The sequence below is a fragment of the Rhineura floridana genome, chromosome 5 (genome assembly GCF_030035675.1).
Source record: "Rhineura floridana isolate rRhiFlo1 chromosome 5, rRhiFlo1.hap2, whole genome shotgun sequence".
In the NCBI taxonomy this organism is placed as follows: Eukaryota; Metazoa; Chordata; class Lepidosauria; order Squamata; family Rhineuridae; genus Rhineura; species Rhineura floridana.
The window spans coordinates 155,787,051-155,809,574 of NC_084484.1; the positions used below are offsets into that span (position 1 = coordinate 155,787,051).

Consider the following 22,524-nt stretch of genomic DNA (forward strand, 5'->3'; position numbering starts at 1 on the left):
TCAGCAGCAAAAAAGCGGAGGAGGAGGTGAGGCTGTGACTATCATGGAGGGGTCCTGCACTTCTGAATTTGCCGCTAAGCTACAGGTGTTAACAAATTAGGGGATCTGGCTATCTGTTCTTGAAGAGGAAGAAGAGAAGACCAAATGTTTTTAGAAAGATCGAGGGCAAATTTGTTTTTTTAAAAATTATGAAACGGGCTCGTTTCCTGCTTTAACACTCATTTCCAATTCTGCCTCCTACGGTGGAGTGAGACGAGGGAACCTCGAGGGAAAAGAGGGAGGAGAGGTTGGCTCTGCGGCTGCTGATTGGCGGAGGAGATTGCGCCTGAAAACCGTGAGGTGTAGTGAGGCCTCAAAATGTACTTAAAAAGCTTGAGGTACCAACTGTACTTCGCCCAGCATAAGAAGAGTAAATATCAGTCGCAGGACCAAAAAGCTTTGGCGGCGGTGGCTTGTTGAGGGCGGGGGAAGGCTGGAACGGTAACTTTTATTTATACGCTGCTGGGGGTGGTGGTGGTGGAATAATTTGGGATCTGTTCCGTATTCCTGGGAAGGATTTGCAGATGCCTGGAGTTTTTCTTGCCATCTCCTCAGACAGGTAAGACTGTTGTGTTTGCTCGCCTTTTCTTTTCACTTTGCCTTTCTCTGGAAATGTATTGCGGCAGCTTAAACGCGAACTGGCTCATTGTTGTGGCACAAGCAATTATAAGGTTGTGGTGATCAAACGCCAGCAGTGGATGCTTTTTTAAAAAATACATTCGATCATTTAGGTCTTACAAGTCCTATTACAATAGAAGACTTGTGCTGTTTCGTCTGCAGAGGAGACAGATAAAAACTGAAACTTTTAAAGCACATTCACTGGAAAGTAAGGCTTAATGTGCTCAGTGAGCAGGACAAGTGTGTATGCTGAATCTTTACAACAAATACAAGCTTTTTTAAAAATATCGAAAAATGGGAAACAGACTCCAAAGGACTAAAACAGGCTTAGATTGCCGTGGTTCTGGCATATACAGGTCCAGATGTTTAATTTCGATCATTGATGCTTGATACAGTTGAAAATCTGTCAGAGTCAGGAATGTATTGCAATATGGGTTTGTATGCTTGTTTGGGTGCCTATGGCTACAATGCCACTTGAATCATTTATTTGGGAGTAACAAAATTTGTGGGGTTTATTTCAGGGTATTTATTTGTTCTTTTTTAAATATATACTTCCTTTCTTCAGTTTTAATGGATCCAAGGCAGTAAATGCGTTCAGTTAATGCATTCAGGATTCGGGTGCAATGTCTCCAGTAATTTTGTTTATTTTAACTGAATGGCATGATCAAAGGCTGACTGAGAAGAGTGTTCTTTGCAAAGGATTACCTTGACATTAGGGCCACAGCAGGAACTGGTGGGAAGGGATTTGTGAACGTGCAAATCTAACATGGGATTTGGATGACTGTGAATATTTATGAGATGCATTATCTGTATGTACTTACTTGATCATTACTTAAAAGTGGAACACTACCAATGTGCAAGGTAGGCACTGATAATGCATGTGTTCAGTACTCCCCCCCCTTTCCTTTGACATTGCATGTTTCATGTAGTATTAAATTAGCCAGGTGGCACAATAGATTGACTGACAGAATGATAAGTTAAGGGAACATAAGAATATTGTGTAAATATGCTGCTGAGTTTTAGAACGACAGATCTATTCAATATTCTCCTTTCAGTCTCTTTGACTCCTCCCACCCACCTGTCCACACCTTCTTTCTCCCCTGAGTTAACTTTACCGCTGTTAGCTGAGCTTTCCACTTTTTGTGCCATTTAGCAGAGCTTCACCTAGCCCAAGAAATACCTGAAAATCTTTCTGAAAAGCATGAGAAAATCATGTTACTTTGAATGCATGGGAGGGGGGAGTGTTCCACTCACTCCATGCAATCTGGAATCCTGCTTTTCCAGGATGCCTAATTGTGCAAAGGAGGCCATAAGTCCTTACGATTGCTTTTGTGTAGGCCAACACTAAAGTGAACACACAGAAGTTGGGCGTAGGTACAGTATATGTGATCCTGCTCACCTCAAGTTGGACAGAGATATGGGGGTACCAGGCTATGGTTTGGCCCAAGGCCCTCATGAACTTTAATCAGAGCTGCTCCCAATAAAACAGAACGCTAGCAGTAAATGTTCCTAGTTAATTCTAGAAATGGTATTAAAGAAAGATTTAGTGATATGATTTCTGCATGGCCAAGCTCCACATAAGATATTTTGGGTGAAAGGGAAGATAATGTTCATGTGGTCTCAGCTGTGGTGTTATAGGAGCTCAGAGTCCTGGGTGATTTCAATATTTATGCTGAGGCTGCCTCTAGTGTTCCAGCTTGGAACTTCATGGACTCCACGATGACCATGGAGCTGTCTCAAGTTGTCACTGGTCCAACAAGCAGAGCAGGGCACATCCGCAATCTGGTTTTTGCTGCAGATGCAGGAATGGATGATCTGGAGATGAGGGAGGGTGGATGTCACCCTGTTGTCATGGTCAGATCACTTCCTGGTGAAGTTTGGACTTGCAGCTCCTTTCCTCCCCTGCAGGGATGGTGGACAGATTAAGATGGTTTGCCCCAGAGATTAATGGAATCCAAAGGACCCCTGAATGACCTGGAGTGGGGGTTCCAGTAGATAGAGCAGGTGACCCTGTTGAAGCCCTTGCCCTGTTGTGGAACAATGAGACGCATTGACATAGCTGCCCCTGAGCACCTTCTCCGGCATTGTGAAGTGTGTTTTGTGTCTTGGTATATCAGTGAACTAAGGGTAATGAAACAGACTGGACAATGGCTAAAGTGCAAATTGTGAAAGATGTGCTGTGAGGCTGACTGGGGGTAACTCAACATGATCTTGCCTACTGTGTGGTAGTGAGGACCGTGAAGAAGGTTCATTTCTCTGCCTCCATCACATCCTCAAGTAGCCGTCTAGTGGAGCTTTTTCATATTGTCCAGTTTCTGTTAGCACCTACTTCAGAAATGGAGTTTTAGACCCTTTGGAAGCCCACTATGAATTGTTTACAAGGCACTTTGAGGGTAAAGTTGCTTGCCTCCACAGTAATCTTGACTTCACATTCACTGTAGTCCCCAGCGAGGTGTCCAGTGCAATGTTTGCTGCAACTTCTTGCAATCAGTTTCAGTTGATGCAGCCTGATGACTTGGATAAGGTGTTTGTGACAATGTGGCCAGCAATGTATCTTCTTTCCCCCCTTGGCTTATTAAAGCTTGTTGAGGGGGTATGATCGAATGGATCTAGGACAGCCTTTCCCAACTAGTGGGCCACCAGATGTTGTTGGACCACAATTCCCATCTTTCCTGACCATTAGCAATGCTGGCTGAGGCTGATGGGAGTTGTGGTCCAACGACATCTGGTGGCCCACTAGTTGGAAAAGGCTGATCTAGGATGTGGTCAGTCCATCTTTGTGGGAGGGAGTGGATTCAGCCGCCCTGAAGAAGATGGTGATCCAACTGCTCCTGGGTGAAAGCCCACCCTGGATCCATTGGTTTGTGACAAATACTGTCTGGTTGCAAATACCCCCTTTTTAGGGAAGGTGACTGAGAGGGTTTTGGTGCAACAATTGCAAGAACTGTTGGATAAAACAGATTATCTTGACCCACTTCAGTCTGGGTTCAGGCCTGGTTATGGGACTGAATGAACTTGGCCTTGGTGACCCTGATGAATGGCCTTTATCAGGAGAAGGACAGGGGGGGATGCGACGCTATTATTCTTATTTGATCTCACAGTGGCTGTTGATACCATTAACTATGATATCCTTCTGAGCCAACTTGGAGAGATGGGTATCAGAGGCATTTTTACAGTAGTTCCTATCCTATTCCCAGGGTTGATTTCAGATAATAGCATTTGGAAATTGTCTTTCAGCCCCCACAGTTGAGCTGTGGGATGTTGCAGGATAGTATCTTAATGCTGTTTAACATCTATATGTAGCCGTTGGGTGCAGTCATTAGGATATTTGAGGTGAGATATCATCAGTATGCTGATGATACCCATCTCTATTTCTCAGTAACATCTGAATTGGGAGAGGCTGGGCAAGCCCTGGATTGGTGGTGGGGTGGATGAGGGCCAACAAACTGAATCCTAGGTGCTGTGGGTTGGTAGTTCCCGAGTTTGGATAATTGGTCAGTTGCCTGCTTTGGATAGGGTTGTACTCCCTCTGAAAGAGCGAGTCCATAGTCTAGGGGTGCTCTTGGATCCATCTTCATCACTAGAGGCCCAGTGACCTCAGTGGCTAGGCGTGCCTTCTACCAACTTCGGCTGGAAAGACAGATATGGCTGTTTCTGGGCTGGGATAGCCTGACCACTGCTGTCCATGCACTGATAACCTCCAGGTTGGACTACTGTAATGTGCTCTATGTGGGGCTGTCCTTGAGGTTGGTTCAAAAGCTGCAGCTGGTACAAAATGCAGTGGTGCAATTGCTTACTGTGCCAGGTTATTGCCAACATTTTACCCTCCTGTGGAAAGAATTGCACTGGTTGCCAATTAGCTACCAGGCTAAGCTCAGGGTGGTTTTGGTATATAAAGCCCTATACAGCTTGCAACCAGGACACCTGAAAGATCGTCTTATGCCTTATATACCTAATCACTACTCTGCAGGAGAGGGCCTCCTGCAGATACCATCATACCAGGAGGTTCATTCCACACAACAGAGGAAGCGGACCTTTAGTGTAGAGGCACCTAAGGCCATTGAGTCCAACCCCCTAAATGAGATGTACTAAAAACTTGCTCCTTGACTGATAAATAGAGTAGATCTGTCCATGGCTATTTTTGGAATTTCAACTTCCTTGCCTCTCCTTGCTGCAGGATATGTTCCAAAAAGTACCCAACTCCTGCATTCCTTCATCCGTGGACTCTTTCCTCAACAAGGATTCTAATTCTGGTTTATCCCTGACCAAACAACACCTGCCTTGTAAATCTAGGACTGGGTAGACTCAGGCCTAGCTTTCATACACAACAACTCTGCTAAGCAAGAGATGGTTGGAAAATGCTTAGAGATTAATAAACGTTTGTGAGGTTAACAACTGAAGATGGCCTGTTCTGGATGGGGTTGCACTCCCCTGGAAGGAGTAGGTTCGTAGCTTGGGGGTACTCCTTGATCCAATACTGTCCCTCAGGTGGCCTTGGTGGCTAGGAGTGCCTTTTTCCAGCTATGGCTGGATCACCAGCTTTGGCCTCTTTTGGACAGAGGTGATGTGGCAACAGTACTCCACACTCTGATAACTTCCAAATTGGCTTATTGCAATGCGCTCTGTGTGGGGCTGCCCTCAAAGACAACTTGGAAACTTCAATTGGTCCGAAATGCAGCTGCCAGATTACTGGCTTGGGCAGCTTTTAGAATTTGTATAATCCATATTCTAAAACAGCTGCATTGGTTGCCAGTTCATTTCTAGTGCCAATTCAGGGTGCTCACATTAGTGTTTAAAACCCTAACCACTTGGGTCCCAAATATCTGACCCTTTTGGGTGTTAAGATCAGCAGAGGGGACCTTCTTGGTAACTCTGCCACCCTCAGAAATGTGAGGGTGTGTGTGTTGCAGCCTGGGAGAGAGCTTATCTGTGTCAGCCTCTGTGTGGAGTTCCCTCCCTACAGAGGTGCACCTGGCACCTTCGTTGTACAGTTTTCACTGAATGCTAAAAACACTTTACTGTGGCCTACAGCACTTGAGATGTATGTTTTTAAGACCCACCCTATTCTTATGAATGTAATTAATTGTTTTTCCTACTGTATTTTAATTTCTATAACCCACCCTCGCACGTACTGGTGATGTGTGGGCAAATAATAATTACTGCTCATTTTTTAGCCTTTAGCTAAAGGTGTACTACTTGAGAGGCAGGTAAGAGATCCATGGAAAGGCAGCTACTTATGGATCAGGTCTCCTTTTCAAATTGCCCCTGACTCCTGTTTCTCCAAACCTGAACATGGCTTCAAGGCCCTAGTATGTGTGTGAACTTTCTCTCCTCCCACATAGGAGCATAGGAAGCTGCCTTATACTGAGTGAGACCATTGGTCCATCTAGCTCAGTATTGTCTACACTGACTGGCAGCAACTCTCCAGGGTTTTAGCTAGGAAGTCTCTCCGAGCTGTACCTGGAGATGCTGAGGATTGAACTTGGGACCTTGAGCATGCAAGGCAGATGCTCTAACAGTGAGCAATGGCCCTTCCTTAAACCCAGGAGCTGTGTCCCCTCCCCTCCCTCCAAACCTGACTCTTCCTGACTTGGAAAAATACCACTGCCTCCCTTGCAGTCCTGAAGCTGCTTTGGGAACAGGAAGAGGAGACACTATTTGTTCTCCCTTGGGATGATCCTGTTGGTGCTTGCCTCTACCTCAGTATTGTTCTCAACGCTTAGCTTTTCCCCATGGGAATGAATGGCACATTCATATAGTCACATACATACAGCCTTTTAGGACAGGTGTGAAGTCTGTTGGTGTTTACCAAAACATTTATATCCTACATTCCCATTAGAGACCCTCAAGGTGCCTTACAACACTTTAAATAAATGTTAACATTTTAAAGTGTTCCATTAAAAACCAAGCTGTCTCCTACATAGCCCTGTTAGATCAGAGATTGGAAACCAGTGGTCCTCCAGACGTTGGATTCCATCAACTCTAGCCAACAACATCTGGAGGGTCACAGGTTCTGCCCCTAGTTTAGACTGACTGAGAAACAATATCTTGAAGTGTGACTAGCAGTGAAATCCTATACATTTCTATTCAGAAGTAAGTTTCAGTGGATTCAATGGGGCTTCTTCCCAGATAGATACCTATAGGATTGCAGCCTGAATGTTGGAAGAGGGTGGTGATATCTTAGGAACTGGCTTTAATATATGCAAATGGAGAGATAGTTCATGCTTATTTTTGTTATTGTTTGAATGCTAGCTTTATAGCCCTGAAGTGGTTCATATTTGCCCAGCTTAGTAATTAACTGAACCTCAGCCCTGAAGGACTGGTAATCATGTGAATGTACTGCTTGTATCTGACATCAAACGTAGGAGTACACCCACTTCTCAGATGGGCTTGGCACGTTTCGGCTGGTTCACATGAATGACATTTCAGACTGTACCGGATAGCAAAAGATAAAGAAAATTAATACATTTTTTGCACAGTTCTTCTCTCATCTTTTAGCACTGAAAATGGGTAGAACAGTAAAAAAACATACTTTAACAGAGTCATAGGTCATCGATGATTCTCATGGGATTAAAAGGGAAAAGTTGTGGACCTCTGGGTATTTTTTGAAGACTTCATCTTACGAAGGAAAATCTTGGTTTATTCACATTTTCCTTTCAATTATTGCTAATCTCAGAGGATAAATAAGTCTGAAATGCAGAAAAACAGTCATAGCTGCTTTTGTTTAATGAAACCAGTGTGAATGCTGCGTGAGAGTTTTTAAAAAACCATGCAAGCATAAGCTTCTATTTTTTTAGATGAGGCATTCAAAGTTAGGTGGAGACCTTTTAGAAAAACTACAAGGAGCCAGAAATACAGGGCTCAAGCTATTAAAATGTTACTAAGGGCAGCAGGGTCCAATTTAGTTCTCAACAAAATACCTGACACAGCTGGGCAGTGGCGTTTCAGTGGAGTCATGCAAAAATGGTAGGGAAAAGAGCTCACTGTTTGCTGCACTGTGTGCTGATTCAGATGTTACATGCAGGTGTGACAGGCTTATTAATCTTGTAAAAGGGGACTTTTGTCATCCTATGCTGACTGATCAAGGGTTAGAATATATTTTTGTGTGCGGATAACCACAATAACTTTTCTCCTCAGAGAATCAAGCTGTTGCTGAGATCAATTAAAACGCATCAGCCTAGCATTTAAGAGTATGTCTGCTTGTCTTGAATGTGCAGCACAATCCTATGCATATTTATTCAAGAGATTTTTAAAATATTAAGTGGTTTATGAATGCTTTTAGATAATTTAATAAATAAATCACAATAAGCCCTGCTGTGTCCAGTGGAGCTTACTGTCCAGTGTGTGTTTACAATTGCAAGCCTAGTTTCCTTTTTCTCCCTTTTTACAGTCTGTCTGCACCAAATACCTCCACTGTATTTTGCCCCAGTGCAGTCCACCTTTTGGCTATGAGATACTTTTTGAAATGTTAGTTCTTTGAAGAAGTGATATAACTAACATTAGATGACTAGTCTTTCTCAGAATAGACCCATTCCTTTTCTTTCAGTATGTTGACTGTGAGTTTGGGTTAGCTGGTTGCAACCCAGATATACAATTCTGCTAAGGTACAACATAGCTAAAAAATATAACTCCTAAACAGGGAACAGGACACTTGTATTTTAAAACTGTTGTAACCTGCCCTGTGACCTCTGGGTGATGGACAGATGATAACTTTAAATTTAAATCGTCATCTTGGTGATAGTGAAGCAGCTGGAAACGTGCAATGGTAGATAACTCCCACCCCAATATAAAGAGTTAGATGTCTTCTAGTGGGGACTGATGTATGGGTTGACTTGCCCAGGTAGATTTTAAAAAATGTGGCAAAACAGTGGTAGAATAATGGCTGGGTTGAGATATATTCAGAGATCTCCAATGTTTTGGGCCTGGGAAATAAATTTCAATGGCACCATAAAATACCCGTTGCACATAATTAAAGCAGGAGATGCTCACAGAGAGAGAGACAGAGAGAGACAGACAGACACACCCCCACACCACCCACACCCCACCCACACACCACACACCACACACACACACACAGAGCCCCCTCCCAAAACAAAATAGAAGGAAAAAAACAGGCCATGTATTTTAAAAAAAAATCACTCAAAAAGTGAAAGATGCCTTTAAAAAACTGGGAGAAGGTGTTGCCTTTGTTGAAAAGGGTGTATTTGAGGATGTGTTGGGGACCCAGTTCTAAGATGTAGGTCCAAACAAGCATGAGAGACATTGTATGAAGGTACCTGTTTGATGAGATGCTAGTTCATTTATTTTTTGTAGAGAAAGTCCTGAAGTTGTAAGGACACAGCATGGTATATAGACTATACCAGTTCTTAACAGAATATTCAGGTACAAACCATATGCAAAACAGCTGTGTAGATAAATTTTCAGTATATTAGTCACAGAAGGTTTGACCAACAAAGCTGGCACTGTGAAGCCAGAGAACAGGTTGCATAAATGAATTGTTTTCAGTTCGATGCCCATTCTACTATTGCCATGCACCATGATTGCCCAGTGTAAGGCTACATAATGGGTTTATGTCCTGCAGTGCTGCTCTGTCTAGCACAATGTTCATTGCCACAGCAGTAGCTTTTACAAGGGAAGGGCAGTAGCTTAGTAGTAAAGCACATGCTTTGCTGCAGAAGGTCCTGGGTTCAAACTAGGGTTGCCAGGTTCAATCCCTGAGACTGATCCTGTATCTTTAGGAGAAGAGAAAGTCAGCCAAGTGCAGGTGGTCTTGCAACCCTGCAATGGGAAAAACCACAAGGTGGCATTCTCCCTCCCCCCTGCACAACTTTTAAAGATACAAAAGACCTCTTGGAGGCCAACCAAGAGTGGGTTACAGTGTTGGACTAAGATCCAGGTTCAAATCCCCACCCAGCCATGAAGCCCACTGGGTGATCTTGAGCCAGACACAGTCTCAGCCTGATCTATCTCACAGGGTTGGTGTAAGGATAAAATGGAGGAGGGGGGACTATGTGCACCATGTTGAGCAACTTGGAGGAAAGGTGGGATATAAATGCAGCAACAATAGCAACAGCAATAATAAAGAAGCAGCAATGTGGTAGTGGTGGGGATGCTAAAGGGCAAAGACAAAAGGGTGGATAGATTGAGTAGGGGTGTTGGTACTTTTAAGCCTTAGGGTGATCATCAGAACTGATGACTTGGTTAGCGTGCACTTGGGGAATGAGAGTGGAGCATAAGACAGATCAGCACATGCACACCCACAAACACACCTGCCCCTCCTGGAAGCATCTGCAGACATGCAGGCATTTGGGCACGTGGGAGGAGGGAAAGCCCTCAACTCTGCAGCATCTTGGAGAGAGTGCTGGGAGGGTGGAGTGTAGCTGGAAGAAAGGGGGACGCTGGCGCACACACACACTTAGCCTCAAAGATGGGGGGTGAGGAAGTCCTGAGCTTCCTCACTGCTCCTTTGCTCCATCTGGGCAGAAGGCGAGATCTGGGCGGCCTTGCAAATCTTTAAAAGGAGATGGCAGTGAATCAGGAGCCAAGAAGGGCAGGCAGGCTGGCTGCTAGGAAGGAAGGGGGAAAGCAGCCTTCCTTGTAGCCTTGCTTCTTTTTGCTTCACGAAAAGCCTTCTCCTCTCGTTCTGATCAAAGACTTCAGCAGCAGCGGCAGTGCAAGGAGACAGGAGTCAGTGATAGTAATCCCCTCTTCTTCCTGGTAACTCCACCCTCAGCCTCCTTCGGTGTATGCCACGTGGTGTATGCCACGTAGATACCTGTCCTCGGCGTGCCTGCAAGACACTCTGGTGCTTCAGCAAAAGGCCTCCCCTCTTATTTGGAGCAAGGGCGAGGTGCCATCTGCAGTGGCAGTGGGGAACAGACTGCATTCAGAGAGTGAAGACTTTTTTAAAAAAATCATTTCGTTACTGTTTGTGGCCCCTCTGGATTACTTTGTGCCCCTGTGAGGATCCCACCTCATACCTCCACCTGTCAGGTCCCTCCAGTCAGGATCCCAGGTTTTATTTGTTCTCTCACCGGCTCTAGCACAGATCTCGCAAGATCCCACTGCTAGGCAGCACCACAAGCCGCTCCCTGTTTCACAATATTGCCTTAGGACTTTGCCTTAGTCCCCTTCTGGTTTATTGTTACTTTGTGTCTGGGTGCACTTGCAGGCCACAACCCCCCTGTATCTTTGTGCCTATAAAGCATACAGCCCTGGGTTGCCCTGGATACTTGATGATACACTATCTCTTCACCGCTGCCACCATTTGATACTGTTTCTGCACCTTGGTAATTACCCTGCCCTCCCTTCTGGTCTGTGTAAACCCCAGCCTATTATCAGGCGTTTGGTAAACCAATAAAATATTTATTTATAAACACCAGGAAATAACAAGGTTACTTATGGGATATTTAACAAGCGTATGGTTTCATATAGTGTCACTCTTTGTTTCCAGTCATATATAACCTGCCTTAATACTAGCCAAATATAATCCAACCCGCAACCAACTCCAACCCACAACAAGGTGTTTGCATTAGCCAGAGCTCCACTAATAAGCTCCATTGTGGTTAAAAAAGATTGTCTATCATTCAGTGATATGCCAGTTACAAGTGAGTATAAGTGCAAATGAAAGGCAGATTGGCACAGATGGTCTGTGCAATACAAAAAGTGCCGCCTTATTTGTATGAAGTTCCTGCTGGCAAGCAACACCAATTTAGAAAGGAAAATATGTGCATCATTACCAAGAATTGCATGCTTCGCTTGGTGAAGGCACAGTATTGCCTTAAAAGTTCTGTTTTAACTAGGGAGGGAAAAATATTTTCTGCACATCTTACAAAGTGACTATTTCAAGGTAAGCATAATTTTATTTTCCTGGAACTGATATATACAGATTTTCTGCAATTTTATGTAAGTAGAATTTTGCATTGTATATGTTGACCCAAATTCTACAGCAGGTATCTGTCTTTAGATCTTATGTTTTGGGGAACATATCATCATATAAAAAACTATATAAATATTGGTCAGGTATTTAAAGCATAATTAAATTAGAGCAGTAATGAATAACATTACTGATCATCTAATTACAGAAGCAATGGTCCTCAGTGGCATCTGTACTACATGTAAGATTCTGCTTCACTGGCAATCTTAGACCTGTTTTGTGTGATGACTATTTCTGTGTGTTTTGTTTTCTCTTTACCCAAGTAGCCAGTAGGGGTAGGTAGACCATGCTCTGGGAGGGGAGTAGGTAGAAACCTTCTGGAGAGAGTGGTAGGGGTGGAATGCTTGTTCCTAAATGAGGTGTGTGTCTATATGTGACCCTGGGGGTAATCATGGACCTTCTCTCCTACCTGTCCTATTAGATGACCTTATTATTTATTTATTTATTATTTGATTTATCTCCTGCCCTTCCTCTGAGCAGGAGCCTGTGATGCAGTAAAAAATGTAGAACTGTCACGTATACAAGAGTGTTCTTGGCTTCATAGAATAGCTGGGTGTGGTCTCATAGTAGGCACTCTATCGCCCAGTATCCCAGCCCTGTTTGGGATGGGGCCATGGCTCACTGATGAAGCACGTGTTTTATATGCAGAAAGTCTCAGGTTCAATCCTCTGCATCTCCGGTTAAGAGGATTAGGTAGCAGAGGATGGGAAAGATTCCTGCCTGAGTCTCTGCAGGTTTGAACAGGCAATTACGGGCAAAATGGACCAATAGTGTGAACTGGAATTAGGCAGCTTTCTAGTCTCTGCTCTGCAAAACTACTGTTGACTTCCTTTGCATCTTCCAGTCATTTAGCTCTCCCTGGTAGCCTCTAATTTCTGTTCATTCTCAGGACTGAGTGTAATCTGGGATAAACCGTACAAATCAGAATTTGGAATCATATTGTTTGTTCATGTTAAGGTAATTATGCAAATACCCCTATAATGGCTTCCAACTAGTTATGGCAAGTGGTAAGTTATGGTAAGTGGCAAGGAACTGTGCCTGCAGCAAAGTCCCATGCCCTGTGAACTACAGATCTGACTCACCGTTCCCTCTCCCTGTCCAGGATTCTGATGTTTTGCCAGGCATTGCCCAAACACTTTCGCAGATGTAGGGGATAAAAACTTTACTTTGTAATCATAAGTCAGCAGAGTTGGAAGTGGACTATAATGGAGGCTGCAATTCTCGGGATATGAAATGCTCTTGTTTGGTACATTACAGAATTGCTAAATATACCTTTGTCATTGCTGTCTCTTGCTCTTCCTTCAGGAGCTTAGCACAGTGTATATGAGAATTTTTCATTTTTACTTTCATTGTGAAGAAAGCCAGTAGTTGTGTTTGAGCACAACACTGAGCCAGAATTTCTGGCATGATAAACAAGGATATGCATGGGTGGCATGCACCATTACACAGCCTCTTTCTAGCCTCTGCATAAGGGCTGAACAAGTCGGGATTCAGAACTTAAGCATATGTTCCTGTCATGTGCAAAACTCAGGTCTGAAGTACGCTTAATATCCTAGCTTGTCTTGAGGCCACTGACAGTTGTTTAGGAAGAATTAACACTGGGTTGGTGCATGCTGTTCAAATGTTTGTGAGTCACTCCTCCCCTTGCTCCTTCCTTTCCTAAGTGGAGGAGGAAACAAATCAGAGGCTCACATGCCATTACATGCAAACCAGTGTTCATGGTTTGTTTCTCTTCTAACAACCTAAGATGGTAAGCCAGGAACAAACTTTGACTTACCATCCTGATTTGTTAGAAGAGAAACAACCCACAAGTGTTGGTTTCCATGTAATAGCAAGCCAGCCTAGGGTTTGTTTCCTGACTGGCATGCTGAGTGGGGGTGGAACAGTGTGGAGACTTTTAATTTAAACTGTGGTTTAAAGTGGTGTTCAAATCTAGGCTGTTTCTGGGTTTGTGCACAATCGGAAGCTCTGGTTAATTGCTGAAACTTGACTTGTTCAGCTGCTTTTGAAAAAGGAAGAGAAAAGCAGCTGCAAAGCATATCCGTGCACCAGCATGCTGCTTATGCATAGCCTGACTTTTTTTGGCATACTTTTGTATGTGAAGGCCAGCGACCTTGCCCTAGACTGGCCAACAAGCACAATGGCTATGTGGGATGTGAACATGGCTTGGGTTTGAGTGGGATCCTCACACTCAAACCCAACATTGCACCAGTTTTTTGCCACCAAACCATTCCATACCATACCTGCAAACCTTCAAGCCCAGTTCATACATGCAATGTTGCAGAGAGCAGATGGGAAAGAGAGACAATTATCCAGTCTATGTAGTTGCTTAAATTTGTGTAGATGAATTAAACAATCAGTAGTGGAGGATCTCATTGTGATCAACTGGTTTCCGTGACAGTGTGTGTGACTAAAGGGGGTCTCAGGCTCAGAATAACTTAAGCATTGCAAACCTTCATGCACTGCACTGAACCAGTGCCATTCAGCTTATTCATAAATTTTCTGGAGTCAGGGATATGAATTGTGTGATACTCAAGTATCTCTGTAATGCTGTTTACAGATATATCTACTCTTTACATTCAGTGGTGTTCACCAAGACAAGTAAGTCTGTAATATAATGTGTGACTTGATCCTAAAAGAATGGGATCCAGTTTGGGAACATAGATGGAGAAGTGAGATCAAAGAGTAATGTAGAACAGGGATGGAGAACTTAGGGTCCTCCATATGTTATTGGATCCCAGTTTGCATCAGTCCCAGCCACCATGGCCAGTCATCATGGATGATGGGAGCTGTAGTCCAGCAACATCTAGAGGGTCATATGTTCCCTGCCCCTGGTCTATATCTATCTCCAGGTAATTGAGTTCTGCGAAATCTGCAAGCTGGTTCTACACTGTGATGGAAAGCACAGTGGGTCATCATTGCTAGCACAGAGAAAAAAAAATGCAGAAGAGAGAACGGTTATGTTGTTGCTGTTTAGAAGCACCCTAAGGTAGTTAATGCTTACTGAGTAAATAATTATTAGGCTATTAGTTAAATTAGCCTTAGAGGGCCAAGGATTACCAATGAGAAACCAAATAACATGGAGCATTTGTTCTTTCCATTGAGCCACATGTTAGCTTCTAGAGTAATTGTGATGTTAATGAAAGAGGGAAACTTTCTATGTAGTTTTAAGGTGCATACTGACAAAAAGCACAAGACTGTGCCAACCTTCTTAGTAGAATGTGTGACAGCAACATGCAATATTGTGAATTAATCTTTCTGCTGAGAAACCATTTTCAGATTTTATTCCTGATCCTCCTGTTGTGGCTTTGTGAGAAGACTCCAATTCCCCAATAATGTTTGCGCATAGCAAAGAAGGGATTTGTGTTAAACTCTTAGACACACACATAAGCACACGCACAAACTTTTGCAACATACACTGAACTTTGTTATTTGTTGTAACAAATACTCTTAACCAGTTTATTATGAAAGTTAAGGATAAATGAAGGTAACTACAAGATAACCCCCTTCAGTATTTCATATTAGAAGCAGGTTTTTTTAATCCAGACAAGATATTTTTGTTCCAACTGAAGTCTAAGACCCTTTTGGACACATCCCAACCTGGGCCAACTCCCAAAGAGGATTCTCTATACTGTATTTGGAAGTACTTTCCAGAAGAAAGATTCCTTTTGTAGACTGTTATCAGACACGACTTTGTCCACAGAGAGCCTCAAATCGGTCTTTCGGTGGCATGTAATAGATAGAGAGTCTTTTGTTAAAACAAGGCTCCACAATAGTGGGCCAACTCTTGCCTGCCTCACTCAGTCATGTAAATAGTGCCATCAAATACTGCTAGACTCTCTATATAAGCTTAGCTCTCAACTGTTTGTTGTGATACATAAGTGACAAGAACATTCTTTGTTATTACAAGTTGTTTCCTTAATTAAAAATTTCCCCCAATAAATATGAGTAGAATGTTGCATGGTTTAACTATTCTAATTAGGATTTTAGCCTTCCTTTAAAGTCCTGGGAGCAGCACTTTGCTGCCTTGCTTAAATATTTCCACAGCATTCCCCAAGTGTTTATCTTTCATCTGTCTTGGCGGTTAAATCCCACAGCTGCTAAGATGAGAAGATAAAGGATGTTATTAAAAATGGGAAAGCAGCAAGTTGAACATAATCAGGAGCATCTAGGAAAAATAAAAACACCCCGTGTAGGCTGCTGCAAGCAAAGGAGAAATGAGCAAGTAGGTGCTGACAATGGAAGAACAAGGATTGTCAAGTCCCAAGACTTACTCCCAATGGCAGCTGGTGGCACCATGTTAGTGGGGCAGTGGAATCCACTCTGGGTTTTAGTCAGAAATTTTAAGGAGCTGTCCAGGGTGCTTAAGTCTAAAGTCCAGAGCAGATTTCACTGACATGGAGCCACCAGCCACCACACCTTGTGTATGTATTTGTCAAAACCACATACTAACTATTTAAAATCTATAAGAATATATTTACCATTCCATAAACCATGCTATCATATATTATAAGAAAACCAAAGTATGTTATTCTGTTAGAAAGTAAGAGATCTTCTTTGGAGAAGTGCAACTGTAAGAAAATTTATCTTGTGAAATAAAAAGACCATATAAAATCATTGTCCTCAAAGAAGACTTGTTTGTCAAAATGAAGGGTGTGGCTACAAAATCATGATAAACCATGGTTTATTGTGGTAGGAATTAGTCCTTGGGTTCGTGTGCTGTCCCTCCTGCAGCAGTGTGATTTGGACACAATCCATGGGGAATTTCTCCTGTATAAGCCCCTATCAAATGACTGCTCTCATTCATTTCAATAGGGATTGTGTAGGAAGCCTTATTGAAACAGCCAAGTGTGCACCAATTCATCATTTGTATTCAGCACAGAAACTTATATTCTCATTGTAGAAGTAGATTTCTAGTATGATTTGAGAACCTATTTAATTGTGCCTTTCCTTATCTTGATGCCATTTCATTATCTAATGAAATCCTAACAAAGGCTACATGTTCTAGTTAGAAATTAAACATCTGTATTTCTTCTTTCATCAAATGGATGCGTTTGTGACACTGATTCCCATCTCCTTTAGGAAATATATTGTATTGTTTTGCCTCATTAATCTGAATGTTCTAGAGAGAAGTAGACTCTTTGTAGAGGAAACCCAACAATTTCATTGGTCATCAGTGACATCAGAACTGGCCTTTGGCATTTTGGCTCCATGTTCTGTTAATGGTAGACTTAGTACTTTGTTCCCTTTATGGATAGAAAATAGCCCATCAAAGTAACAACAACAACAAAACCTCTAGTGGTCTCAGACTAAAACATCCTCCCCAGTTAGATACTTCACTAAGGTGATTTGTCACACAACTGTGAGAAAACGTCAATATGCAACAACAGTCCTCTGTTACACTTACAGCTCAGATGGTAAAGTCTTATATTTTGAGACCAATGAGGTTGATTTTTGAGATTCTTATTCTATCTGCCCAAAGTCTTATAATAATTTAGTGCCAGAGTTCGGAATGCAAAACACGTCTCCCACTGATCTACCTTGCAAAATTACACGCGTGTATGTATCCCAGACATTTTTGGTGGAATCCAACTGGTGTCCTTGTGCTCATGGAAGAGCTTTTGATCCAGTGCAAGTGTCTGCTAATGGACCACAAGAATGATGGCATATAGTAGGAGAGAGATCCAGTTGCACTTGAGGAACTTTGAAATACGCAAGTAAAAGGTAATACAACATCTCCTCCATTGGTTTGGGTACTGCTTCCTAATTATTGCTTAAGGGACTAATTCACCCACTCAGCCAATCTAGTGGCTTGGGTGGCCTTAATCCTCAAATGTTCTTTTGGCAGGGTTGATTGACAATGGGTCCAACTGGGGTCTCTTTTGGAATCCCTATCCAACAAAACAGTTTCACCAGCACATTCATGCTTCTACTGTGACAAAGCTACAGCACCAACCAATACTATATCTTTTGGGGGGAAGGCCATAGTGCAATGGTAGAGCTCATGCTTTGCATGCAGAAGGGCCTGGTTTAGTTCCTGGTATCTCCAGGTGAGAAAGTAGCAAGTGATAGGAAAGACCTTTCTGCCTAAGATCCTGGAAAACTATACCTGGTCAGAGTAGACTGTACTAGGCTGTATGGACAAGTAATTTAAGCTGGTATAAGCCAGCTGCCTATGTTCCCTATGTAGCTCTTCATAATAAGTATAATTCCTGCTATCACTTTTTTTTCTAATCTGAACAGTCAGACTCATCTACGCCCGATGGCACACGCTGAGCCACTCACAACTTGCACAATATTTAACTAGGGATCTTAAGACAACATATCCCTTTAATTAAACGAATTCCCCCCCTTTTCCTGTGGATTAATGTAATGTGTACAACAATGTGCCTGTCCTCTTGTGTTGTGATACTGGCGTAACAATAATAATTTCTTGTTATGTTTTCTGAAATGGAATAATAAATTATGCTGGGCTTAAGCTTTGTTTTGGATGATGTGATTTTTTAAAAAAGTATATATTTAACTTGGGGATCTAATACACTGGTTTGCACTTACGTGTTATGCATTAACTCAGGTTTCACATCTGTGTAGTGCTGAGCGCTATTACTAGAAGCTATGGGCTCTTGACTCCTGTGCCCTCATCACCTTGTAGCTTTGAGCCAGTTAATACTCAGGCAACGGTGAACATTTAATCAGAAGCAAACAAACAAAATTGTTCTCCCAATGGAGCAAGGTTTGTTTTGCACCTGTGAGATACTTCCATGTGCTGAGGAAATCTCTTGAAAGAAAGGAAGTCTCTTACGTCACTGCTGTCTGAAGACTTTGAAAATGTCAACATGTAGAATAGAACTTAATGTCTTTTGAAGCCTTATTTTCTTCTCAATTGCTCTAAGAAGGAAATTTTTGTTCAAACTCCCTCCTTTCTGATATTTTTAGGAATGCGGGTTTTTTTTTAGCACTGTGGGTGCCAAATCTTAGCTTTTTGGGTGGTTTGGAAATACTTTGATTGTTTGGAGTTACCATTCTTGCTCCTGTTTCTAGGGAGAAGGCTGCAAATGTCTCCCTTTCAGGCCTTCCCGGCAACTGGCTTCTTTTGAGCTATGCGCGCCAAACAGCTTCATCTATGCCAAGCTGCAGCTTACTTGAAGTCCTGGTGTGACTCTTTACCTTTGTGCAGTAAAAGTCAGAGGTTCCTACACAGACTCTCTCCCTCCCCATCTCTCTGTCCCCCATTCAGGAGCAAGTGGCATTATCACAGTAGAAGGACACATTTCAGCCAGCAAAAGCACTCAAAGAGGGCGAGGAGCAGGGCCATATAAGGAAAGAGGTGTGGCCTGGAAAGAATCCTGAGGGCCAGATAGAAAGGCCTGGAGAGCCACATTGGACTCCATGCCTGAGATTCTCCATCCTGACCTATATAGTTAGCATATGTGTCTGTGCGCGCACACAGACACAATTCAGCTATATCATATAATAATATATAATGGCTAACTTTGTGTGGGGAAGGCTCTTAATGCCTGTAAAAGTTGCATGATAATTCCTGGTGGTGAACCTTTACCCAGCATGTATATGCAGTGCTGGGAGAAAGCTTCAGTTGCTAAATTTTGCCCAGCTATGTAGCTCTTAAAGGCTCATGAGCCCTTCCAGGTGGAAAAAAAAAGTATTAGCAGCTCTAAAAATTCCGTTTGTTAAAAAAAGTGCATATATTGTATATAGGACTGATTCATAGAAATTCACTTATCACTAGATAAACTGGCCCAATATCCTTTTAAATTGCATGGGAGTCATACTGATCTCAGCTTTCTTTCCTTTGTTAAAACAAAGCAGCTCCTACTCTTTGTGCATGCACACATGAACATTGGTATTTCTTGCTACACGTGTACAGTGTAAAAGACTCATGTACCTTACATCAGGGGTGGGGGATCTCAGGTCGAGAGCCTAAATGCGGCCCTCCAGGCTACTCTGTCTGGCCCTGGGGATTCTCCCTAGGCCACACACCTCACCAGCCATGTTTCACATCCTCCATGAGTGTTTTTGCCTGACTGGAAAGTGTCCTTGAACTCAGATAGTGACTCTTGTTTGACTGGATGGACAATAGAGAAGTATGTGTGTTTGTATGTATGGAAATTAGCCTACTATACAAGTGACCCCAAAAAGGTTGGTCGGAAGGGAATGTGGCCCTCAGGCTGAAAAAAGTTGTCTGCCTCTGCCTTAAATGCATGAATACATATTTCTTACTCCGATTGGGCTGAGGCTGTCTGATGAATACTTACAGGTACATATATCTCCCCCCCACACACATACTTTGAATGTTTACTACATGAAACAAGTGCAGTTTCCAGAGAAAGTGTGGCAGTGCTGTCAGGTTGGTGCAAATGATGGTTAGGCAAAGCTACTTGGGCACTGCCAGGATTTGTTCCTTTATTCCACATTTGAAAGCTAAGAGAATTGAATGTTTAAAAGGTCAGTATTATGAAACAGTTCTTAAAACAGATGCACTTTTTCCTTTGTAGGAAAAATAAACAAAGGAAATACATATGCAATGAAGTGAATGGCAGCCTCCCCACTTTAATAGGTCCAAAAGTGGTACTGGTGTGTTAATTTGTTCTTTCTATTTTGAAACTCCTCTGGAAGAAAAATGAATTTGCTGCTGTGTGTTGCAGCAATATTAATGTTATATGAGAGGGAGAAACGCTTCTCTCAATCCACTTTCTCCACACCCACACACAAATGTTATAAACCTCTTATGTAAACCAGGGATGGGGAAACTTTTTTGCTCTGTGGGCCAGAATCTAGCCTTGTAGGCCAAATTTAACGAGTGGATGTGGCTGTCCACCTGTCAATCAACTGATATTGTCATTATGTCAGGTGATTGGATGCTTTGGAATGTCAAAGTACCATGCAGGGCTTGCAAAGAGCCCTATGTGGTGCTTTGAGGCTTTGGCTTTACCACCCATGTTAATTGCTGAAGCCAGCTTCTATGTGCCTTACATTTGAAGACATATGTGATGGCAGGTGTGTAGTTGCCCAGGGTCACGAGGTGTCACAGACCCCCTACTTTTTTAGGAGCAGGGTCCCACGCAGGTCCCTATGTTTGAGCCAATTAGTGTGGGAACATGTTAGCTACTGAGAAGAGTCCTTGCCCTTTTATGGTGATTGGAGCCAAACAGAGTGAAAGGAGGTGAGTCACCCAGTGAGAAGACTCTTCTCAGTAACTAACATACAGCCTCCCCTTTCATGCTGACTGGTTCCTAGGGACATCTGTTGTTGTGGGGGTGGTGGATTTGGTGATGACATGGAGATAAGGGAAAGTGGGAAAGTGGGCATGGCTGTGAGGGGGCATGGTGTGACAATCATGAATGGACCCTGCACTTCTGAATTTACCACTATACTACTGGGTGTAGGCCAGATGGCCGTAGTTTGGGGGAAAGGGTCTTGCAGACCAAATATGAGCCTTGGTAGACTAGGCTTGCCCTGTAGGCCAGAGATTCCCCACCCCTGATGTAAACACTCTCTCACCTTTTTTCTAATTTAAAAACCTCCAAATGCGATAATCTTTCCTCATAGGAGAATAGCTCTAGCCTTCTTAATATTTTGTTGCCCTTTTCTGCAACTTTTCCTGCTCTACAAAATCCATTCTGAGATGCAGCCAACAGAATTGTGCTCTAGTTCACATGTGGTTACACCATAGATTTGTGAATGAAGGCATGTTACGATCTGGCAGTTTTTATTATGAAAGTTGAAGGCAATGAATTCTTTTGAGGACAATTCCCTACACACAACTGAAAAGGCTTGTAGTGCAGTGGAAGCCACCATGGCTGCCCTCAAGATGTTGTTGGATTCCCAACAGCCCAACCAGCACAGCCAGTGGTTCAGGATGATGAGAGCTATAGCCCAGCAACACCTGGAGGGCACCTTGTTGGCTACCTCTGATCTACTGAATAGAGACTTGGATTAGAACTGAAGGGACCTGGATTCAAATATGAACTCACTGACAGAGCTTATTTTATTTATTTAAGACATTTGTACACCGCTTAATCATTCACATTTTTAAGCAGTGTACATAAAAATGAACCATGCATAAAATAAAACTATAAAATCATTGTAAAACCAAACACTGTCTTAAAATGCCTGCTATAACAAGTCTTAATCATGTGTCTGAAGTTCAACAAGGAGGGTGCTTGTCTAATCTGAGTTGAGAGGGAGTTCCACAGGCTTAGGCCTCACTACATTGAATGCATGGCTTCTAGTCATTGCAGTGAGGGACCACCAACACAGACTCCCCCAAAGTTCTCAGTGATCAGGCTGGGATATAAGGGATCAGCCGGACCTTAAGATATCCTGGACCCAAGTTGTTAAAGGCCTTGTAAATTACAAGAACCTTGAACCTGGCCTGATAACATAAGGGCAGCCAGTGCAAGTTTTTAAACACCAGAGTTATGTGCTGGCTGTAGTCTGTCCCCATCAACAGTTTTAAGTGCAGCATTTTACATTAGCTGGAGTTCCACACCAGGTACAAGGGTGGCCCCACATAGAGCGCATTGCAGTAATCAAGTCTAGAGGTTACTAGTGGGTTACTGGGTGAGTTTAGGCAGCTCACTGTTATTTTTACCTAATGTCTGGCATAGTGGTTAGAGTGTCAGACTGGTACCTGGAAGAGCATGAAGCTCACTGGGTGGCCTTGGCCCGTCACTGTCTCTCACCCTAACCTACTTCACAGGGTTGTTGTGAGGATAAAAAAGGGAAGGGGAGAATCATGTTTGTATGCCACCTTGAGCTCCTTGGAGGAAGGTGAGATATAAATGTAATAAAATCATTTTTAAAATCGTGAGGGTAAAATAATGATATATTCATGGTCTCATTGGATTGATGGCGTATAAATGTGATAACATAAATTAATCAAGATGTACCTGTGTTAGGAATTTAACATT

General features: G+C 42.8%; 1 protein-coding gene across 6 annotated transcripts in view; it reads left to right on the top strand.

Annotated features, from left to right (window-relative positions):
• Positions 1-264: 264 nt before the first annotated feature.
• The window catches only part of SPATA13 (spermatogenesis associated 13), a 120,328-nt gene continuing 98,068 nt past the window's right edge, over positions 265-22,524 (top strand). For 2 of the 6 annotated variants that reach the window (XM_061628539.1, XM_061628541.1), the window contains exon 1: positions 265-598. The gene's annotated coding sequence lies outside the window, so the exon portion shown is untranslated. Of the gene's footprint in view, positions 599-11,448; positions 11,507-22,524 lie in introns of those variants that run through there. The other 4 variants (XM_061628542.1, XM_061628545.1, XM_061628544.1 and 1 more) reach the window with 4 other exon arrangements.